Raw genomic sequence first — 21,144 nt, forward strand, 5'->3', positions numbered from 1 at the left:
AACATTTTTTTGAATTTTTAAGAAGACATACTTTTCCTAATACACCTTGATTTCCTTGAGGTTGTTTTCATATTCTATTCATCCTTATGATTTAATCCTTGGCTCTCTAGTGAGTCATCACAATATCATTTATGTAAATTTTTAATTAGGTAATAGTATTGGAATCTGAATGTGTGACAGATCCGTTGCTGTTATATGCAATATTCCATCATAGACCACCAAAGCTCGCTGAAACACATAAAATCACCTCAGTTTTTAGAAGTGTGAAATATGAGGTTACCCAAGTAAAGATACAGCTGAATTCTGACAAACCCCTACTAAATTTGACAACTATCAAAGCTCATTGTTTAATTAGTGTCAGTGGAAATTACTACACTACACAAAATACATTACATGCTTTTCTCTAACCTGCACACTCACTAGATACACCATAATAGCTTATGGTCTTGTAATTCTTTCTAATTTACTGACTGTGCAGAATGCTATGTTGTCTTTAATTTGAATGGATTTCTCTCACTCTTATTCCTACTGTGGCAATGGTAGAACCTCTAACATGTTGGTGATGGTCTTAGGGTCTTCAGCCCCCTTCAGCTTGACTCTATTAAGGTGTATGTAGAAGAGAGCCAATTCCCTCTTTCATAATGTGTTTGAGATTTGGGGTAAGAGTATAAGATTTTGGACTTAAAAAGGCATTTCCTCAAGCTCATTTTCCCTGAATCATATAGTATGCTATGAAAAAGAAAAATAATATTAAATTTTGACTATATGTCGTATTTAATATAGTTATCTTCCATATAACTGTCAGTTGAGAATACCACATAGGAAAACTTATTTGAAGGCCCTGAGGTTTCTAAATGAAGTTAAAACATTTTAAAAATATTATAATAAAAGACTGCCAATATTGACTTTTAGATACTTTTGGAAAAGAATTTCTTTCCCTTTTATCTATGATGGTTAATTTTGCTGGACTTTTAACTTAGTGGAAGGAAAGGGAAAATGATATTCTAGACATCATTATGCTTTTGTTAATTATATTGACTTGCCCTTTCTTATTATAACCTACCAGACTGTCAAGGATGTAGAAAAGAAAATTTCAAGTGCTGATGACTAGTAAGGGTGGAATGGAAGATGCTTTTGATGATAACAGGAAAGATGATGTGTCATAGTAACCTAGTCTCTAACCCTATCCCTATAGAAAGTGTGTTCAAAACCTAACTTTCCCAGAAGTATGTGTGTCTCAAAAAGCAATAAGTAAACTGGAATATCATAACACTGACCTGTGTAGACAGGTATTCTAGTAAAATCACATCAATAACACTCCCTGTGACTTTGAACCCAGCATTCTGGAAGCACAGCTGTTTAAATAGCCTAAGGCAAATCATTAACATACCATACTCAATTTGGTGAAATTCAATGAATTTAGAGAAACAATATATGGAATATTTTCTAGCTATAATATTCTTAAAATCTCTAAACTTGAACACGGTTTAAAAACACCATGCATTCTTAACAAGTCATAAACGTGAACATATAAATTTAGTATTTTTATTGTGAAGATGGAAATCAAATAAGGTTTCAATGTAAAATAATCAAGGAAACTATAAGAATAGTATTATCCTGGCATATTAATATTAATTAACAACACACATGGTTTTGGGAATAAACAATATACATACTCAAGATTATTTATGTCCTCAAAGAAAATCTACCAAAGTCTTCTTTAAGCATGACCATATTAGAAGTGAGCTAGATTAATACTTGTTTAGTGTAGTCATAAATTTCATCACCAATCACATTTTTCAAAACTAGTTGCATAACTCTTCTAGCTTTTCTCCGTGTGGAGGAGTTTTGGTTAAATGAGTCCGTTCAGAGTGAATCAGGCTTGAAGATTAGCATACCTGGCACTGTATTGACATATTTGCCTATTTCCCTTATATATGCCTATAATTATTGTACTGATAAATGTAAGCATTTTTAATAATGAATTTTCTCTGCTTCTGCAAGCGATCAGCTACCTGGGCTTTCTGCAATGTCCATGAGGCTGGTCTCTCAGCCTAGAAAGTCATACAGCACTGAAGATAGCAAATTTATGCAAAGTTGGAATGACTCCCCTACGCCAAAACTACAAAAGCACTGATCTGCTACCAGAAAGGAAGAATTATGACACAAATGAAACTTGGACAATGAGAAAAGTGCAAAAATTGCATAAATTTTCATCCTTTCCAGATTTGTAAAGATTCAATAAAGGCTTATTTGTTCTGGCACATGAATAGAAATAAGATACATCACGATGATAGTGATGGGACCAGACAAAAAAACTCTTGAGAAAAAAAGAGTATTGTGTGGAAAACATGAAGAGACCTGTTTTTTTTTCCTATTTTAAAGATGCATTTACTTCTCTCATATACTACATGGTCACTACAGTTTCCCCTGTCCACAGTCCCTCATGCCCCCAGCTCTTCTTTCTCCCCAATCCACTCCTCCATTTCCCTTCAGAAAAGAGTAGCCAGGCTTCCAATGGTGGTACCCAGATAGCAACCCAGCCACAAAATCTCCCACCTACAACTTGTCCTGCCTGTAAGACATGCTGGGGTAATGGTCACACATAATGGGAGTGGCCAACAAATGACTGATCCAACTTGAAGGCCAGATTCCTTGAGGGTGGCCATACCTGACAATACATGGAGGGCCAGGAACCAAAAGCTGGATAGTCCAGAGATCTAAGACAGAAGCAAACTTGACTGGCCAAAACAAACAAACAAAAACACACAGACAACAAACAAACAAAAAATGAAAAAAAATAGCAACAAAGCAAAAACATATGGTGTAATGCTAGTAATTTTGCTATACTCATAGTTTGGAACCTAGCATAATCATCATCAGAGATTAATTTATCTAGCAACTGATGGGATCAGATACAGGGACCCAAAGCCATTGTGGGTCTTGTGTGACTGCTAACAGTGAGAGCGGTAGTTGTTTCTGCCTCTTTTTCCTGCTCTTTGAACCCTATTCTCTTACTGGATTGTCTCATTTAGCCTTGATATGATGGTATGTGTCTAATGTTTTTTTCTCAAATATTCTCAAGTAGCACCTATATTTTTTCACCTGTGCTTGTTATACTAAGCAAATATTAAATATTCATAATTTCTAAAATTACTCTTTCTTCTTTTATCTCTCATTATTTTTGCCTTTGTGGGACAGTTCTCTGAGTAGGTTTGGAGACTGTCCCGGCACATGCTCTGTATACCAGGGTGGCCTCAAACTCTGTCTGTCTTTGCCTCCCAAGTACTGAGATTAAAGACTTGTGCCACCACCACTCTGACCCTCCTTTATCTCTTAAGGGAAGCAAACATTTAGGGAAACATTTATAAAAAGATGTGTTTTAAAAAATAAGCAGATATTTCACACAAGTATACATACTCATGACTTCAAGGTTTTTATTTCTTTACCCTGTCTAATTAACTAGTCGTCAAGTCAATAGTATCTCACCCTGCCCCCCACCTATGCCTAAGAAGATCTTAAGACCTTTCTCTAGGGAAAAGAGAAGGATGCTCTCTTTACTATGTCATGGGTGACCTTTCTTTTTATAGTGAGATATTAACGGTAGGGCAAAGCAGAAGGAACTTTGGTAAGGAATTGTGTAATTAAAAGAGCTGACAAACTGACAATGTCACTTCTTTCCCACAACCCTAGCATCCTTGGGAGCGATTTACTTTAGCTGAGGCCTGCCTGTCTCTTTCACAGTGACACCAGCATTTGACATATCCAGGGGAGATGAGGTTATAATCTGAGCCAAGATGCTAATTATAAAGAACATGAAAGGATGCTAAAATTGGCTTGAGAACAAAAGCAAGTGACTGTTCTTTTAAAAACCAGTTCTAACATTTGATCTTAATTGTCTCTGGTAAATATAAGAACACTGAAAAATAAAACTGTATAAAGGAATAGTCAACATTGTTAAGAAGATGATAGCCAAAAATAATAAGATCATGTTAAATCAAGAAACCAAACCCATCCTCATCTTCTTAATCCTTGGTTTACCAAGTCTTTGCTTTGTTTAATTATTTGTAACACTTAGAGTAATTGTCATATAAGCTTCTATTCCCTTATTTTGTGGCGTATGATTAATTTGATTTTAATCAAACACATCTTAAATTTATCAAATAAGAGGCTGTCACTTGCCAACCTTAGATTGATTTTATTTTGTATGTTTGTGGTACTGGCAATTGAATTTAGGACTTCACACATGCTAGATAAGCAAGACCTAGCATTTCAAGATATTCTTAGCCACACTTTTCATAATACAGTTCCTCTTCTCAGTATGGGAAAAAGTTCACTGAATTTATTAATCTTTCCCAAATCAAAAAAATGCTTAATTCTATTTGAGCATATAGTGTGCACCCTTCCTCCCTAGCAATCAAAAACATTCTTAGCTTCCACATTTCGTTTTCCCATGTCTAGATTCACACCAATTACATTGAACTTCGAAGTCTTGGAAAATGTTTTATGAGTTGGAGAAGAATTCAGCACTGGTTGTCTACTTTGTCAAACACACCCTAAATGCTGTTAAATCATCTCAATGCCTATGAAATGGATAATACAACTACAGGTATCAGTATCAAACACTCTCTGCATAAGTTTTTCCCTGAAAGCTTATGTAAGTTTAACTCATATAAAGAATCTGAAACCCTAATTCTCCAGGTGCAGATGCATGGATAGTGTGGTAGAAATAGCAGCCCACGTGAACAGTGGATTTTGAACTTTGCTAGATGAATTCAGAGCCTACTGTACTATCAGACACCCCAGAGAAAGCATCCCCTTTGTTCCAATTCCCTAAACTGTATTCCTGGGTAAATCTGGGCAGTTTTCCAATTCATGAATATTCCCCTCCAGCAAGGACTGATGCTCATAAATGCATTCCTGGGTGCCAGGCTCTCCTTTGGCAGAGGCCCCAGCGTAAGCAGCTATGTGTTCAGGAAATCAAGTTCTTAATCTGTGAAGGTCAAACCCAGATGAACTGCAAAGTCACTTTTCAGTCAAGCTGGGTTGGTTCAATGTAAGTAGCAATGGAAATCACACTTACCAGAAACACGGCTATTAAGATAAGTTGCACTCGTTTAGCAGCTGTGGTAAACCTGGGAAGCTAACTCAAATGAGTTAAACATGAGAGACACTGGAAAACAAGTGTTCACACCTGCTAACAGCTGTGTGTGTTTGCTGCACCAGGTGTGCTATGCAAACTCAACACAGGGCTGCATTTATCACTTATTAAATGTTATCAGAATGCATCATGCAGACTATCCTTCTGGCAATTGTCACAAAGAGAGCTGGATGCTATTTGTCAAGGGCCTCAAATAAGCAGATTAATAAGCACAGTGTGAACTAGATCAGATCACAAAAGATCTTACAAAAAATTCAGTACATTGAAAAATGACAAAAATAACACACCACAGCCCTGGATGAGTCCCATAAACTATTTATGTTTTATTTCAGGAAATCAATGACATTTCTTAATGGTAATGATTTATTTTCTCTTCCTTCCCTTTCTTTCTTTTTTCTTCCTTTCTTTCTGTCTTTTTCATAGTCAGAAAAAGGGAAGTTATTTACAATAGCATTATATACTGGATGATAAGGCAGTGACTGGTAATTAAAATGCTTCAAAGCCAATAAAACTCAAAAGTTGGCAAATATTACATGCACAGTTTAATGATCAGAGAGACTCTGAGCTTCAGTTTAACGGGGGTATTTAGATAATTAATTTGATTGCAAATACTCCCACTGCTCTAAACCATACTCAAGAAACTGACTACACTGTCTAACATATTCACCCTCTGCTTTTGTAGAGAATATTATTGAAGTCACTGATAACAATCTACACAGTTATTTCTATTGGTGAGGAACCCAAAACTTCACTGAGAATATATTCCCTCTTGAATATTATTGCTCTTTTTTACTGTTTCATGCATTGCTTTTAACTTGGTCCATATGATATTACTATTTCCCACAATGTTGTTTCATGGAGAGCAGAGACTGTGACTGTCTTGTACTCACAAACATGTATTTACATTATTTAGTGCATGGGCTAGCACTAGGCAAATTACATAACTGCGATACAATGGAACTTTCAATACAATGGAATAGAATTTAACATCTTTTCTTACATGTAACAGATATAAATGATTCCTCCTTATGTAAATAATGTTTCTTAGAAAGAACTCACCCCAAGACACTTATACTATTTTATTTGGGACTTAGGGAGATATCATAGTGCATAAACTGTTTGCCACACAAACACAAAGGCCTGAATTAGGATAAGTATTACTCATGTGTGGCCCTATGCATCCATAACCCCAGTGCTGAGACACGGTGGATGGGCTAGCAGGTTCCTAGAGTTTGCTGCACAGCCAGCCAAGCTAGTTAATTCGTGTCAGGTTCAGTGAAAGACTGTATCAAAGATAAAAGAGATTAAGAAAGACACTCAATATTAAATTCTTGCCTCCACGTGTGCACACAGGTGAAAGCCGCCAGTGTGAGGAAATGTTCTAGGACTAACCACTACGAATACATTTGCTTCACAGAAATGCTCTCAACTGAGCACTGGCTCTGCTCTGTACCGCCACCACTGTCTCTCAACTTCATCTGTGTTTTTACAGTCAAATAAAAAGTAAGTGATATAACTTGTCACAGGTAAGCATACAATATAAAGACCTTGGGGATATCCTGGGATCATCTTACTTCTTGTAATCTACAAATTACTGGTGATTTCATATATGGATTTAATATGTGGATTTTGGTTTCCTTCTTGAGTCTTGCAACTGATGAAGACCAAGGTAATACTAAACACTAAAATCATGGTAAAAATACTTAGTTCAATAATGCTCATACAGGATATAGTATTCATTTCTTCCTGTTCAAATTGTCCTATTTTTCCAGACATTCATTAAAATTCCTTTATTGAACTTTCTTATTTCTTTACAATATGCCTCTAATTAGTGTCATGGAGTTTTTGGTATACCTTAAGTTTAATTATATGAAGCTTATCCTTAGCTTGCTTATGTTTTTTTAAAATCAGTAACCAAAAATTAAGTAAATTTATCATTGTAATCCAACTTCTGGTTTATGCTGTTCATTCAATGATGCTAGACTCATTACCAGCTTAACATACTCTGAAGATACTTTGCTTATGATCTAACAAATAAAGCTTGCCTGAAGATCAAAGTGCAAAGCTAGTCACACTTGTTAGCCATAAAGGCCAGACAGTGGTGGTAGACACCTTTAATCCCAGCAACCAAACTAGTTAACTGTAGAGGCAAAGCGGTGGTGTTAAACAACTTTATTCCCAGCACTCAGGAGACAGAGATGGATGAATTTCTGTTAGTTCATTGCTACCTTGGCTGCATGAAATTGATCCAGTCTAAAAGAGAAACAGAGCTCTGACAAAGATGGTCCCAGTACTTCCAGTGACAGGCCTTTAAAAGCAGCATTAAGGAGGTGGAGACAGGAAGGGATTAAGGCTGGGCAGAGAGAGATTTATAAGGCAGGAGGAGACAGGAGCTCACTGCAGTTTGAAGGCAGCAGTCTGAGGAGTCAATCTGAGGATTCAGTCAGTCAGATAATGTCTGAGGAAGCATTCTGGGGACAGGATTACCCCTTTAGTCAGAACATTAGTAGAGATAAGAGCTCTCTAGTGGCTGCCTGGCTGGCTGCTTAACTTTTCTGGTCTTCAGGTAAGCTTTATTTGTTAGATCATAAAAACAATATCACCAAAACATAGTGTTTTGGTCAATACAAATAAAATAGTATAAGTGTCCTGGGGTGAGTTCTTTCTAAGAAACGTCATTTACATAAGGAGGAAAACAATGTTAAATTCTATTCCATATGTAGATTATATTTGAGGCAGAAAGGCAGACAATAACTATTATGTGTTAAACATATGAACAGATAATAATGGAAGAAATAGCGGAGGGAATGATACCTTGTGAGGTCATGAATATGACATTCTGTTGCCTGAAGTTTGTAACAGTTACAGTTCAGTAAAGCTTTAATGAGGTGATGGAACTGTGTAAAATTTTGGGAGAACCAGATAAAACATGTTATTGAAATGTCACTCAAACTTACTTTATAATAAATATATAATAATATGTGGCTCACATCCTATAGATCGCCCTGTAGGGCATAGATGTAAGCTGTTGATGAAACTTACAAAGGAGAAACTAAAGGTGTGTGCCTTGTGTTAGTTGAGAAAAACAACAGAGTTTAGATTCACCTTTATATTTCAAAATAGCACTGAGTATTTGGGATTTTGCTTTATATTGCTATTATTTGCACCTGTTCCTCTGTACTTTCTTGTTTTCTAACAACCTATAAATTCTTGAAATTCTTAATAAATCTGGAATTCATTTTTTTCCTTTTTTTGTTTAAGTTAGAAACAAGCTTGTTTCACATGTCAATCCCAGACCCCCCACTCTCCCCTCCTTCCCTGCCCTCCCCAGCAAAGCCCCAGTCCCCCACCCAATCTCCACTCTGATTCCCAGGGAGGATGAGTCCCTCCATGGTGGATCTCCAGAGTCTGCCATTTCATCCAGGCAGGGCCTAGGCCCTCCCATAAGAGTCCAGGCTTAGAGAGTATCCCTCATTGTGAGATGGGCACTCAAAGTCTATTTGTATGACAGGGAAAAATACTTTCTAAGGCCCCATAGATTATATAGGCATCCTCCTCACTGACACCCACATTCAGGGGGTCTAGGTCAGTCCCATTCTTTCCACACAGTGCATTCTTATTTTAAGGTGTTCTCCCACTTTGGAATGCATTTGGTATTAAACATTTAGATGTAAAAAATTATCAATTGGGAATCATGCACTGCATGAAGATCCTAGAGTCAAATTTGCATTCGTGAGTGGAAGAAAGAAAAATCCAGTAGCAAAGAGGGAGTAGTGATGAACAAAGACATCCAGATCACTTTGAAGAACCCATAGAAACAGCTGACCTAAACAAGGGGCAACTAAAGGACCCCAGATTGGTACCTGTGAAACCAGCATAGAACCAAACCAAGCCTCCTGAATGTGGGGATAGTCTATGGGGATTATGGTAGTGGATCAGTATTTATCCCTAGGGTATGACTGGACTTTGGAAGCCCATTTCACATAGAGGGATACTCAGCCTAGACACACTAGACACACTGGGGAGGCCCTAGGGCCTGCTCTAAATGATGATCCCCCATGGAAGGCCTTACTCTCCTGGTGAGGAAAACAGGGATGGGATAGGGGACCAGTGGGGGGCAGGGGAGGAAGGAAGGGAGAGGGAACTGAGATTGATATGAAAAACAAGCTTGTTTCTAATTTACATTTTTAAAAAGAGAGGAGGGAAAAAAAGAGGTTTTGGGAAAGTTGCTGAATTTTTATCAGCATACTCACAAGGAAACTTGAAATCATGGGAATTCATTCTGTCACTTGACATATGTGTGTGAATGTGTCTGTGTGTGTGTGTGAATCAGTTTTCACATTACATTTTTGCCTTTTTTCATCTTTATGACAAACAAGGAATGCAATTGCACTTAATACAAACCGTAATTACCCAAGCTTAAAAGTATTAAATGATCCTGAAGTGTGTTAAATGTGCAGCATATGTATGTCATCTCTGTTTCACATGTGCACACCTGTCAAACTGATTCCTACAAAGCACCTAAACCAACTGTATCAGAAGGGAAAAAGCTGATTAGATGTAGTAGAAAATCTTTCATACATTATCTCCTCTCTACCTTCTCTTGCCTGCCTAGCTAAAGTAATTCCAGTCTGCCTTAGCCACTCACCTTTGACATAAAACTTCCAGGTGGTGATTCTGTGAAGGAATTAACTTTGATAAAATCATCTCATCTCTTGGATGTCTTGGCCTAGAGTATTTATCATCATTTAGGAGAGTGGTTGAAATGGCAGCTTTAAGATGGGAAAATGTAGGAATTTGATATATATTGAATACCTTTGGTTAGCTTTATCTATGGCTTGAACATAAAATGGATCACTAAAAACCTTTTTCTTTCCTTCCCTTTTCCTCACAGTGATATTCAAACTTTATCCATTATCACTGAAACAATTCAATTAGTGACTCTTGGAGAAGCAAAATATAATCCTGATATCTATACCATAACAACATCTAAAATTAACTCAAAAAATCAGTAGTCCTACTATATAAAGACAATAAATGGACTGAGAAAGAAATCACAGAAATATCACCCTTTACAATAGCCACAAACAACACAAAATATCTTGGGATAAAGGTAATAAAACAAGTGAAAGACCTATATAGCAAGAACTTTGAGTCTTTAAAGAAAGAAATCTATTATAGAGCCATAGTCCTGAAAAGAGCTTGGTATTGGCACAAAAGTAGACAAGTAGAAAAATGGAATCAAACTGAAAACCCTGATATTAACCCACACAATTATGAATACCTGATTTTTGACAAAGAAGCTAAAAGTATACAATGGAAAAAGGAAAGCTTCTTCAACAAATGGTGCTGACATGTAGAAGATTGCAGATAGATCCGTATCTATTGCCATGCACAAAACTTAAGTCCAAATGGATCAAAAACCTCAACATAAATCCAGCCACACTGAACCTCTTAGAAGAGAAAGTGGGAGGTAACATTGAACCATTGAAGGAATTAGTACAGGAGATCTCTTCCTGAACATAATACCAGTAGCACAGACATTGAGATTGACAATTAATAAATGGGACCTCCTGAAACTGAGAAGCTTCTCTAAGGCAAAGGACTCAGTCAACAAGACAAAACGGCATCCCACAGAATGGGAAAAAAATCCACACCAACCCCACATCTGACAGAGGGCTGATTTCAAAAATATACAATGACTCAAGAAGCTAGCCAGCAAACCACCAAACAATCCAATTAAAATTGGGGTTTAGAAATAAATACAGAATTCCCAATAGAGGAATCTAAAATGGCTGAAAGTGCTCAACATTCTTAGCTATCATGTAAATGCAACTCAAACAACTCTGAGATACCATCTTACAGCAGAAAGAATGGCAAAAATAAAAAACCCCAATTAAAATCTATGCTATAGAGGAACACCCCTCCACTGCTGGTAGGAGTGCAAACTTGCATGACCAGTTTGGAAATCATTATGGCAGTTTCTTGGGAAAATGGTAATCAATCTACCTCAAGGTCCAGTAATTTCTCTCTTGGTCCTATACCCAAAGAATGTACATTCATACAACAAGGATATCTGTTCAACTATGTTCATAGCAGCATTATTTCTAATAGCCAGAACATGGAAGCAACCTAGATACCCATTTACTGAAGAATGGATGGAGTAAATGTGGTACATTTACACAATGGAGTATTACTCAGCATAAAAAAAGCAATGAAATCTTGAAATTCTCAGACAAATGAATGGAACTGAAGAAAACATCTGGAGTGAGGTAACTCAATCACAGAAAGACAAGTAGGGTATGCACTTACTAATATATGGATAATAGACATAGAATGAAGGACAACCAGTCTACAATCCACACCACCACAGAAACATTGGAAACAAGGAGCACCCAAAGATAAGAATGGGAATGGGACAAGAAACCCTGAGCAAATTGAGAGCATGAGGGAGAAAGAAGGGAGGTAAGAAGGGGAGAGGGGAAAAAGGGGACAGGGGAGGAGAACAGGAGGACTGAGACAGGGAAGTAATCGAGGAGGACAAGAAAGGAGATGCCTTGATAGAGGGAGCCACTATATGTTTGTAGAGTGGTCTGTCAGAGGGAAAATGTTAGGGGATCCATAGGGATGACACCAACTAAGAATCTAGGCGGTGGTAGAGAGGCTGCCTTTGATGCCTTTCCCCAATAATGAGATTGATAACTACCTTGGCTGTCATTCCTAGAGCCTTTATCCAGTAGCTGATCAAAGCAGAAATAGGCACCCACAGCTAAACACTAAGCCATACTCCTGGAATCCAGTTGGTGAGAGGGAGGAAGGATGAGAAATGGAGCTAAGCATAGGTGAAGAAACCAACAGAAACAGCTGAACTGACCTAGTGAGAGCATGGAGACCTTAGAGTAAAGCTGGGGCACCAGTACTGGACAGAAATAAGCTCTCTGAATGTGGGTGCCAGCTAGTAGGCCAAGGCAGCCTATGGAATCTCTAACAGTGTAAACAGTGTCTATCTCTAGAGCAAAAGTAGACTTTGGGAGCCCATTCCCTATGGAGGAATATTATTGCAACCCAGATAAGGGAAGCCTGTGCCCTCTCCCAAATTATGTGAATGATTTGACTTTGATGGTCCCTGTGGAAGGATTACCTATCCCTGGGCAGTGGGTGAGGGGTGGGTTGGAGGGGCTGTTAGGGAGCATGGGAGGATGGGAAGGTGAGGGAATAGGGGATTGATATGTAAATAAGAGTGCTGCTAAAATAAAAAATATTTTAAAAAGAAAAAAACAAAATCTATATATCATTGTTACATAATTTTCAAATACAACTGAACATAAATGGCAATGGTCCAAAGTGGTATATAAAGGGTGAGTTAATTAGTCTGCCATTTTGGATCTAGCTAAATAAATTAATTTTTAGATAAATCATTAGAATGATAGGGAATCATTTACCAGTCTAATCCTGTTAGTGTTGTCATCAGATTGTTCAACAGAATCTTTCTGCTGGTGTTCTGGTATCAAGCATGTTTTCCCTATTCACAGCCTATTGTTTTCTCACATTCTCCCTTCTAGAGTAGCATCCTAATGAAGCAGAAAATGATGTTCCTTGCAGAATGGTGCCATAATCACACAGCTTTTTAAACTGTTTCTCTAAAAATGTATAGGCCCTCATCTTGTGATTATCACACAAAGGGTATATGAACCGGAGTAATGCCTGAACAGAAAGGTAACTTTCCCCTCACCTCTTTCCATCCAGTTTGGCTCTTACAAAAATGCTCTTCCTAATCAAAAGTATTTTCTTCCTTCAAATCATAAGATCCACTAGAAGACTGTGCTGAAAGAAGATAGAAACTATGGAAATTTTAGTAAATGTGTAAAATGCTTTCAGACTGCTGTGGAATAATCCCTTTGTAGTATGTGAAGATTTTTTTTGCTCTGATTCTTTTAACAAACTAGCTGACTGACTAATAGCTGAACAGTATAAGGTTAGGTGCCAGTGCCAAACTGCGAATGCTGAGAAGGAGAAGGGCAGAGTTAGGAATCACAAGCGGATGCAGAGGGAAGCAAGATGGATATGTCATATTGAGAAAAGTTTCCAAGATATGTGGCAAAGTATAGAAAAGAAATACTGGTTAGTGTAAGTATATGTGTTACCTAGAAACAAGCCTGAGCTATTGCCCGAGCTTTTCTATTTAATATTAAGCTTCTGTGGTTACTTAGGACTGGAATCTAGGAGAGAAAAGACAGCCTAGAACAAAGCATTCTGGCCTTGGCACTCATGAAACTGAAGGGCCAGCATAATTTACTAATAGGGTAGAATAAAGAAAAAATTAGATTTTCCAAGGGACCTTTGTCTGAATCAACTTCCCTCAATATTGCTCTCAGGGATGCCTTTATCACTTTATCTTTGAAAGAATAAATAATTTATTTCAAATTATTGGCCTGCCGCCACATTCCTTCAAACTATCACAGAGTAGGACAAAATGTTTCAGCAAGAGGGCTTTACATACACCCTCCCTAGAATTTGAGTCTGCCAATCACCTTTGTGTTGATACTGGGATAATTAAGCACACGCCTTCCTTAGATCTGAGCCACCCAACAGTTTTCTTTCTTTACTCTCCTAAGTAATGTCTGCTTAAAACAAACCTACTTGGCTATCCTTCTTGACTCACCCTGGAGAAATATTGTGTGTGTGTGTGTGTGTGTGTGTGTGTGTGTGTGTAAGTCCAATTTATTTTTTCTCTATGTTACACTATTTTTTCGAGCAATATTATGAGAGAGAATCTGTTAATAACATTGTCTTTGAATTGGTGGTGGTGGGACACACCTTTAATCCCAGCACTCAGGAAGTGGAGTCAAGAGGATCTCTGTAGGTTTGAGGCCTGCCTGGTGTACAGAGTGAGTTCCAGAACTGACAGGGCTACTCAGAGAAACCCTGTCATGAAAAAAAAAGAAGAAAGAAAGACAGACAGACAGACAGAAAGAAAGAAAGAAAGAAAGAAAGAAAGAAAGAAAGAGAAAGAAAGAAAGAAAGAAAGAAAGAAAGAAAGAAAGAAAGAAAGAAAGAAAGGAAGGAGAGAGGGAGGAAGTGATGAAGGAAGGGACAAAGAAGGAAAGAAAGAAAGAAGGAAAGAAAAAGAGAGAGAGAGAGAGAGAACATTATCTTTGGAAAAGTCTCCTTATCAAGCACCTTTATGTCACTTGCCATTATATGTTCTAATAGGATGACCTACATAGTCTCCCTCTGTATTTAAACTCACTCTGCAATGAAAATTACCTAGAAAATTTGCAAGTAGCACCATAACCATCATGTTTCCTGATGTTCTCTATCTTATCAGTGAGGAAATAACTGTTTAGTTTTAATATCCAACTCATTTCTTTGTTTCCTTTCATTGAATTTCCATTAATCTAGCCCAACAAACAATGAGTCTTCCATCTGTGTTGCTATCAAACTTTACCTATGTGCTTTATACTACAAGCATAATTTTGAGTCAAGCACTGATACACATGCCTCTATTAATTCTTATCCCAACCTGTAATTTTTTTCAAGGCACAAGCTAAGATTTACTTTTATAATTCATCCAAGTTTCTCACTGTGACTGATGAATATTTAGTGTTCAGTGAATATTTTTTGATAACAATTTACTAGAACTTCTTTCATGAAAGTGAAATGAAATAAAATATTTCTCTCCTCAGAGAACTGTGATCACCTGTCTCCTAAAGAACAATTGTTTTAATAAATGCTCCCCTTAAATCAATGTGCATCATTTGGTTGGGATTTCTAAGCACTATCTGAAACTGCAGAGGTTACCTCAGTAGGAAGAATTGAAGAATTGTCAGGGCAATCATGAAGCAATTCAACAAGCAGTGAAGAAATTTTCCTTTCAAGTTTTTAACAAAGAACATGCTGAGGTTACTGCACAGTGACAGATTTTAGTATTGACCTCTCAACAATCATCCTAGGAAGTAAACATTTTATCATACAATAAGTGACATTCAAAAATAAAATTTAAAATAAGCTTGATAACAAAAAACTGTAACTATGGGAACACTTCACTCCTGGAGATTTGAATTAAATTATGAAATCTCAGAGGAAATTTTTTTTATCATCCCTAACAAAAGGTGCTGCTTAGCAAAAAGAAATGACAGCTTGTAAGCTCTGAGACATGTTTCCCATGCCGGCCTGTCAGTCATCTAACCCCTCCATTAGGAAGAAAGATTAGTGATAAAATTCTAAGATAGCACACAGACTCAGGAAATGGAGACTCAGCCATCCCCATGGCCAAGGCATTTTCCAATAGTCCTCAGAATATCAACTTTATCTCAAGTGCTAGAAAAAATAGCAAATGATGAGATAGGTTCCTATCCCTTTTTGCAAGTTGAAATGAAAAGAGTTACAGCATATTGTGAGACATGGCTCTGAAATAATTTGCATTTCAAATAAGAGCAGAACATTATGGGGGAAAATTATATCCCCTTTGGCATGTTTTCAAGCTAAATTTGGGAGACCAGAAAAATCTGAATAAATTATAAAGCCTACACTAAATATCTTAGAAAGTGATTTAAACTGAGCCTTCCCCAGTTTTGATGTTTCCAAATGACTACTTGACATCTTGACTTTTGTGGTGTGATGATATTCAGTAAAGTTATTTTTAAATTACCTAAGTCTCTACATTAAATAATATCAGAGATTTTATTTAATATAGAAATAAATAAGGCAAAAGATTGAGTCAAACTTCATCTTCTAACGTAAGTGGAGAAATAATAATCTTTGGAACTATTTTGACTTAAACATACCTCTGCCTCTTTTTCCCTCTCCCTCCCCTTGCTATATTAGCAAACTTTAATATATACATTTGTATAGTGAGCAATAATGATAAACCCTGGGATGCCACATTTCATGGCAATTATTCAAAATCTGTAAGTGTTGGAGAGATATTCCAGCACTTAAGAGTATGTTCTATTCTTTAAGAGGAGTTGTGCTTACTTCCTAGGACTCAAATCCTCTGGTTTACAAATATCTGCCACTTCAACTTCAGAGTGATCAGACCCCCTAAGCTCTAGAAACAACTGAATTCATGTCAGCCCTCCATACATTCCACTCTGTTCTCTCTCTGTCTCTGTATCTGTATCTGTCTCTGTCTCTCTCTCTCTGTCTCTCTCTCTCTCTCTCTGTCTCTCTCTCTCTCTCTCACACACACACACACAGAGAAACAGAGTTAAAAATAAAAAATTCATTAAATTACATGCAAATATCCTTTCTCATTGGCTTAAGAAACTATTCCAGAGAGGTAAGTCTTACTTATCCTTCAATTGTAAACATCTTCTATGAGCATTGATTCTTTCTGTGAATATTGGCATGCAAATTGAGAATCATTTCCTATGGAAGATTCTTCCAACTCTCCTATTCTCCCTCATTGTTTTTGACTTCTGTTGATCAGCTCTTGGTCTCTTAATTTTAAAAAGGAGTCATATGGATGAAATGTACATTACTAAAAAAAAGGAAGACTTGCCTGAATATCAAGGAAAGGTACTCCTCAACTTAAACCTGACTTCTGTCTGTACTTGCTCATAACAAAGAACATGGCATAATCCTTTTTCTTCTTTGTGGTTTTGTTCCTCTGCTCTCCATTTCCAAAGACTCCATTGCATTTACCTTGACCAGCTGGTGAGTTTGATCTCCTCATTTGGTGGTCTGAGTGCTTTTCTTGACAGAGATCACAATGACAATGACTGTGCAGGTGGAAGTAAAACCTAAGAGTAGCTAAAAATTCTTCCCAAAGTGGACAGCCAATGCAAAAGCTAGGGCTCCTCTAAGCAATAGCTGCAGATCTTTTGTCTGTTGTCATGGTTCATGCTAACAAGCTTTTTTTCAGATAGTCCCACATCTTAGCATTAAATAAGTGATATAACTCTTTAATAAAAATGCATTTACTTAAAATTAATAAAGGTTCAGGCGAGATGCCTCAGTGGGTAAAGGTGCTTAAGACAAGACTGATTATCTGAATTCTAATTCTGGAACCACCATGGTAGGTGAGAAAACTGTCTCTAGCATGTTTCCATCTGAACTCTACAGGCTCACTGTGGCACATGCATGCACACACACAGACACACACACACATACACATACACACAGTATGGAAATATATACATATATGTATATATTTATATATATTTAAGAAAATAATGATTCAAATTGTGAAGCATTATAACTATTAGATGATCAACATGGTATAGTATATAAACACACTGAAACCCAATCATACACACACACACACACACACACACACACACACAAACACGCACACAATGATATTTTCTTCACTTATTTTGAAAGACCGTGAATGGAACTCTGTGTGTGTGTGTGTGTCTGTGTGTGTTTATTTCAAAGTCAAACAAGATAATAAACAGAATGAGAAAAATGTATTCTGTCACCTAATGTAAATTGCTCAGTTCACTGTTGCATACAATGCTTGAGATGGTATTATACTCAGAATAACACATACAAGGTACCTGTTTTGTAAACTAATGGAGGAATTCTATCTCTGGGGCTGTCAATTACTTTTAGTCTTGCTAAATTCATTTGAAAAGCAATCTGTTTTCCAGGCATGGGTTATTTGTCTGAGTAAACGGAAACATTTTGCTTAACAGATATTGTTCTGATTGTTGTTGCCACCAGAGCTACCGCATCAATGGTATGTTATGTAGTCAAATGTTTTCAGCTTCCTTACATCTGATGAAAATTAGAATGCTCTATTTCTCCTGTGATAAACCTTTTAACTACCATTTCCTCTCCAAATAAAGAACAAAATCACACTTACAATGGCACCTCAAAATATGTAACCAAAACAAAGTTGTCCTTGGGTGCTGTTTCATTTTCCATTGAGAATCACTTCTAATTTCCTACTTTTTATGTTCTCAAAGAGTGTCTCTTAACTGCCATAATGGCTTGTCCACGTGCATGAAATCAATCAAACATGGACTTGATCCTATGAAACTTTAATCAAAATACCATACCCCACCCCTTTAAGTTGTTTATACCAGGTACTTGCTACCAATGATAAAAACAAAAACTAATACACAATAGCCTTTTTCATTGACTTATGAAGTGATCGTACATGCTCTGGTACTAAAAATAAAGAAACCATTTGGACCACTAAGGTTATAATATTCATTAATTGTTTGATCCTTTAGATAAAATGCACCAACCTCCATTATAATCAATGACAATTTTATGTATTTTAATAATGTTTCCTTGTAAAATTTATCAATTGGATTCTTCTCTATAAGGAAAACTTGAGGACTAGGGTACAAGTGTTGGTAGCAATTTTCATAGCAATGACCTGAGGGTACTTAAAAGAAGCATGAAAAGGTAAGCTTGAGGGCTAAGGACATAGAAATTTCACTTGCATGAATCTACAACTTGTTCTAGTTAATCATCAATATGTTCACCTTGATATATTTAAGCAACTTGGAGGATTACATGTCTGAATTGTTGTAATTTCCTGTATCACCCAGTGATGCTCATATGACTTTACTGTTTTCACAGCCTTATTTCTAGAGATATAGCACGATTATCTATTTGAAAGCAGTTTACTATACTGAAATTACATAGGACTACCAGCATGTTTCATTTGTGGACTTATGAATGTGTGGGATCTGCTACAACAATCTTGCTTAACTCATTTTTTTGGTTCACTATTTAAAATAAAAGTAGAAAAAATCATGCCTGCTAAGCATTTCAAAGAGCCATATATTTTTTTTCCGAAGTGGATGAGAGAAAAAAATCTAGACTTCTTTATTTTATGGTCATTACCATTTAGGGTCACATGGGTTCACTGTCATAAATTCTCCATATGGTTGATTGCCATCCAGCTACATTATGTTTAGCTAATTAAATTTAACTGTGAAGTTGGGCTGTTATTGTGTAGATATGGCACCATTCAAACAATTGATTCAGATAATTAAGGAAAGCAAACTTAGTTTAGGAAGTAAATCCTGACACTGAATAAAAGAAGTGAGAAAACTCAGCCTAGTCTACAGCAGTAGCCATCATTATGTTCTTAGATCAACGGTCTTGCGCGGGACATAAGTTTACTATTAGGTTTTCCCCATCCTGTAGAAAATTAGGAGGTTTACATTGATTCTACATTTTCAATGTAAGTTACTTTTCCTTGTTATTTTTTAAATTGCATTTGTTCATTGTGAAGTTATGTCTCAGGTAAAATTTTATAAAGAATATAGACTATGCATTTGAGATCAGGACATATATAACTTTATACACACAAGATAAATGTGATGTCTATCACTAATTGTAGCTTCCAATTCTTTATTGTCTGTTATCCATGGGATAGTAGTGACTATTGACTATTTTAAATATGTCTTGAATATGTTGCCAAGGCCACTACTTTTTAGTGTCTATAAAGAAAAAAGGTCAATTATTTTTTTCTTTATGACTCCAATGGTTGTTCATGTTAACAGTTCATGAAGATTAATCAAGATTATTTAGTTTGAAAGAGCAGAAAGAAATAAGAACAAGAATCATTTCTATTGCTTTCCTCTGTACAATAGAAAAAAAGGAGTGAACGCTACCATAATTCATTTTATATAAGAGACCATTGAGAGTTCATACTGTTTTATGCTGACAAAACTCAGTCCTATATTCATCTTTCATGACTGATAATGACTGTGAGATATATACAAACAATTCAAAGGCTTTAAAATTGACACATTTAAATGCTTGTTAAACACTTCAATAGCAATTTTGAGGTTATCAGCATGTTTTGGAGTTTAAATTTAGAGTTTTTTTGCATACACAAAATGATGGATTATGGAATTTTACATAGGTAAAATTATGGAATTGTACCTTTAATGAAAGTAGTTCATAAACTCCTCAAATGACACACCATGAAAGCTCCAAAAGCCCGTCTATAGGAAGATAGGGTAAAAACAAACTTGCTATAAATTCTTAGGAACATCTTAACCAAAATCTCACTTGGAATTCAAGCAGCAAGTGAGGGCGTTTGAGATACATTTTAGGAGATAATTACTACCAAGTAATTTACGGTACCAAGCAAAGCCAGAGGATAAAATTCCACTGTTCATAAGCTAGTAAATGGAAATCAAGCAGTGTTTCAATTAATTGGATAATAACAGAAAGTGCACATTATGAAGATCAAATGCTGGGGGCCATCATAAAATTTGAAAATATGTCAGTGTATCTTCATCACATGGATGTCTTTTATTTATTTTGTGTTTAAACAGCTATTATTAATTTATAATAATTGCTTAAGATGAGGGGATAGGAGAGAAGGAGAAACTTGGAGAGAGAGGACTAAGGATTGTCTGAACACATGGGAGGAAACATTATAACAGATAGAGAAAGTTCTATGGATTAGACTTACATAAAGCAAAACTTTTCAATCTCAAACTGAAGTGTATTTACTATGTCTGTATTGAATTAAGAAACTCACTCTAATCTCTGAAGACATACTCATGGGGTAATGTAAGAGAAGAGGGAAACATCCATAGGGATGGCTTGGTTTATTGTATCACTTCATTAGCTAAAATGTAACCTTTACTTATCTGAAGAGTATCCTTTGAATTATGTCATTCTGAATAAAACAGAAATACCTTAATGAAATATTTGCTATAAAATATTAATGTAGATAATAAATGAAAACTGAAATTCAACTCTTGCTTATTACTTGAGTGTTTCTTTTTTTTTCAATGATCCCATGTGGAGTTTTATTGGTAGACAGGGAGGGAAAGGGGGGTGAGAGTTAATCAACCTGTGCAGAGCTGAGAGAGACAGAGAGCAAGGGAGAGAGAGAGAGAGAGAGAGAGAGAGAGAGAGAGAGAGAGAGAGAGAGAGAGAGAGAGATGAGTGTAGGAAAGAACATAAGATGGAGAGGAAGATGAGAGTAAAAGAGAGCATAAGCAGGCAGGTGTGAGTCCTTTAAAGGGGTCCTTTGCACCTGCGTGGTGCTCGTG

This window comes from Mesocricetus auratus, unplaced genomic scaffold (assembly GCF_017639785.1).
Source record: "Mesocricetus auratus isolate SY011 unplaced genomic scaffold, BCM_Maur_2.0 Super-Scaffold_15014, whole genome shotgun sequence".
NCBI lineage: Eukaryota > Metazoa > Chordata > Mammalia > Rodentia > Cricetidae > Mesocricetus > Mesocricetus auratus.